The sequence below is a fragment of the Acomys russatus genome, chromosome 15 (genome assembly GCF_903995435.1).
Source record: "Acomys russatus chromosome 15, mAcoRus1.1, whole genome shotgun sequence".
Taxonomy (NCBI): domain Eukaryota; kingdom Metazoa; phylum Chordata; class Mammalia; order Rodentia; family Muridae; genus Acomys; species Acomys russatus.
In genome coordinates, this window is record NC_067151.1 from 30,026,004 (window position 1) to 30,029,895 (window position 3,892).

Consider the following 3,892-nt stretch of genomic DNA (forward strand, 5'->3'; position numbering starts at 1 on the left):
TTTCCACATATGTGGAGATATGCATATAAATATATGCAGAAGATATTTGTTCATGACGAATTTACAAATCATATTGTACAATCTCCTCCCTTTGGAACTAAAGCATCTAAGATATAACAAGTCTTTAGAGCAATATTTTTCTTGAATTTGTCCAAGGTTCAGGTGAAATGAAACTCACAGCCCAATGGCATTGAGTTATACTTTGAGCCTCACTAAATAATAAAACTCATCATAATAAATAATTGAGATTACTTGGTCACATGCATATACCTGGTTTAAAGGGTGTCAGTTTTAGAGGGAATAAGGTTTTTCTTTCTTTTCTTTTAAATTATATTGTACATCCTATATGGTATATAATTCCTTCTCCTCTCCCATTCTTCTCTTTTGCATTTCTCTGTGTAGATGTAGCTCTATGTGTCTTGGTGTGTGTTTTAATGTTTAATAAATGTGTCTTCTGTTCTTTCTCTCTGCATACCTATTTGTGCATTTTTTTGTCTTTCTGTTTTTTAGCATGCATGTGTATCCTGTGTAATTATGTCTCTCTGGGTATGTATCTCTGTATGTGTATATGTCCCTTTCTATCATCTTCTGTGACTGTGTATGCTCTCTCTCTCTCTCTCTCTCTCTCTCTCTCTCTCTCTCTCTCTCTCCATCAGTCGGTCTCTCTATCTCTGTTTTTCTTTCTGTGCATCTGTCTTTCTCTCTCACTCTGTATGTGTGTGATGAGGGTGGTGTATGTGTCGGCCTGCGTGTGTATTTCTTCTAGCTTGAATACTTATGAATTCTGTGGGGCACTGCCATGGTTTTTTAACAATTAAGTACAAAATTCAACAATAAAGTACAATTAATTATAACTCCAAATCGAGAATGTTTTCACTTTACCACTCCTTTAAGGTGCTAAATATTTCAATGGAATATTCTATTTAGATGGTTGTTTCAAATGGATACTTAGCCCATGTGCAATAATTATACTGTGAAACTTGTTTTCAGCATGTGACCTATTTTCCAGGTAGGCACATGTCCCTCCTCTCCTCAGACTAACCATCTCTGAATGAAAGGCAGAAGTTTTTACTGCTAGGTACTCCCGTATCATCTTTGTGTTTTCTATGTTTTCCTACGTTTTGCTGAATTTGCCATATCTTTCAAATGTTACTTTGCCCAAGACATCATAGTAACTATAAGTGTATGACTGGGTCCTAGGTTGTGTGGTCATGTCAAGTTGAAGTTCATTCAATATTCCACACACAGTCTGAACAGATAGAGTAAGAGATCTTGTAATAATATTTTCCTTGGTTAGTGATGATGAGTGAATGCAAAGTCTTAGCCCACAGCCATTCAGATCCAACTATGGATCAGTAGATCTAGGCTCCATCAGAGATGACAGGCAAGTACCCAAGGGTTTTCTCCTGAAATCAGCTCTGATGATTCAAACTTGTGGTCAGAGGACAAATCATTGGTACTGGTCCTAAAATATTCCTGCCAGCGAACTGGAAATGGTAAGGAAAGGAAATGGAAGGACTCTTCAAGAGTCCACTGCAACATTATTTATGAAGGTTGGGTACTTTTACCTCCCAGAATATTCTAGATTACCAACTGTTGTTCTTTGGTAGCCATGAAGAAGCTCCATGACCGTTCCAATGTAAGTACAGGAAAATCTCCATAAGGGGCAACTGAGTTTAATGTTCTAACCCTGGTTTCTTAATATTGTCATTACATAGTATTAAAATTAAATACATGTAACTTAAACATTATTTCATTCACTTAATTCATAATTAACAATATTTAGTATAACCATCAGATACATGATAACATCTCTCTTTTACTTTTTACTTTTAATTTTATTAATTTATTCAGATTGCAACTAATTTGTTATCCCTTCACTTCTATCCTCCCATTCCTCCCTCCCTCCCACTTTCACCCTATTCCCCTCCCCTAGGTCTATGACCGAGGGGAACTTTCTCCCCCACTATATGGTCATAGGCTATCAAGTCTCATCTTGGTAGCCTGCTTATTCCTTCTTTGAGTGCCACCAGGCCTCCCTCTCTTTATGCAACAGTCTGAGGTGTGGTGGTTTTCCATTTGAGTAACAGAATTTTTCTAAAAAGACAAACAAAACCAAATTCTAGATCTTTTTTTTTTTTTTTAAAGAACAAAATTGAAAAAAAAATTCATTTCTTGTACATTACAGAAAATCTCAGGGGGCTGCCTAAGATGGCGGAGGGTCAGGTTCGTGTGCTGGGTGGCGAGGCCTTCTTCTGGGGTGCCTGGCGGCCACTGTGGCCAAGCAAATATTACTGGTCCAGAGGTGGTGGTTGTATGCTGTGAGAGCATCAGCATATCTGGAAATTTGTACAGAAACAAATTAAAGTATTTGACCTTACTCTGGAAGCAGATGAACAACAACCCTTCTCCAGGCCCCCATCTCTTCTGAGCCTCATTGTTGTTAGCACACTGTAGGAAGCACAAGACCAAGAGAGGCCAGGCTGCCCTGGAATGACTCAAGGTGTGAGATGAGATCCCTCCACCCTATGACAAGAAAAGCGGATGGTGGTCTCTGCTGTCCTCAAGGGTGTGGGGCTGAAGCCTACCAGAAAGGTCGCTTACCTGGGTCCTCTCTCTCATGAGATCCTGTGGCAGTCCCAGTCAGCAACAGCCACTCTGGAGGAGAAATGGAAGTAAAAGGCCAAGACCCACTATCAGAAGCAACAGCAGCTCTTGAAGCTAGCAAAACAGGCAGAAAAGACTGTGGAGAAGGTCAGCAGGTTCACAAAGGTTCTCAAGACCAAGAGACTCCTGGTGAGAGCCCAGTAGACACTGTTTGTGCCTCCTGCCTGCCTGGCTTGCACTTCCCCCACAGCCCTCCAGGGAAGTGGGGACAAAAGGTGCCTGTTGCAGTTATTTTGTATCTGTATAGCCTAGGAAAAACACTAACTGACACAAAGAGACTGAAATGTAATTCATAGCTGCAGGGATTGCCCTGGGCAGAATCCAAACTGCTGCTATTCTACTAGGAAACTAAAACTAAACTAATCTGTTCCTATGTCTTCATTACCTACTGTATCCCAAGCACTTGCCAATCTGATGGGCATTGGGCAGCTTTTCTCCACCAACTCCCTGTTAATTTTCCAAATTCAACTGTCAACTCCTGGCTCCTCCTGCTCTCCAGGAAGCCCCGCCTTCCACTCCCTGTTCTTCTGCCCATTGGCTAAAGAAAGCTTTATTGACAACTGCTCCATCCACTCAAGGCATTCCTCCACAGGTGCCTTAGACACTGCTCCTATGGATGGAGTATCCATTTAGACAGCTCTTTTGAGTTTTATTAAATTGGATTGACTTGGGCTTCAGTGTTTAAAATGAAAAAAGAGTAGCTGGGCTGTCCGGTCCATCTGCCCCTGTGACATATTCTGCAGCTGTGAGCATGGGGGGGGTCACACAACTGGGCTTGATGACATGGCCGAACACATGGGCTGTCTTTGCTCCATCCCTACAGCTGAAGGGTTCTGTGTGATAGTAAAGTATTTGACTGTTAAAAAGAGAAGAAAGGAAGGAAGGAAGGAAGGAAGGAAGGAAGGAAGGAAGAAACCCTACTAGCTAGAGAGGTGTCTCAGTGTCCTCCAGAACCCACATGGTAGCTCAGAGGCATCTGTAAATTACAGGGGATTTGATTCTCTCTTCTGAGCTGCTCAGGCACCAGGCACAACATGGTACACAGAATACATGTGAGCAAAAACACTTACATACATAAGTAAGGCTAAAATGGACATGTAACACCTTTAATTTTTTCTGCATGCTTCAAGCTATATAGCTACTGTTTTGGAATGAAAATTGGAAATCTAGCCATTTCTCTAAATCTGTGTAAAAATACTCAAGTGATATCTCCCTATTACCACTA

General features: G+C 41.1%; 1 pseudogene; it reads left to right on the forward strand.

Moving 5' to 3' along the window:
- Window positions 1–2,211: 2,211 nt before the first annotated feature.
- Window positions 2,212–2,811, forward strand: LOC127199658 (60S ribosomal protein L13a-like; annotated as a pseudogene).
- The last annotated feature ends 1,081 nt before the right edge of the window (window positions 2,812–3,892 follow it).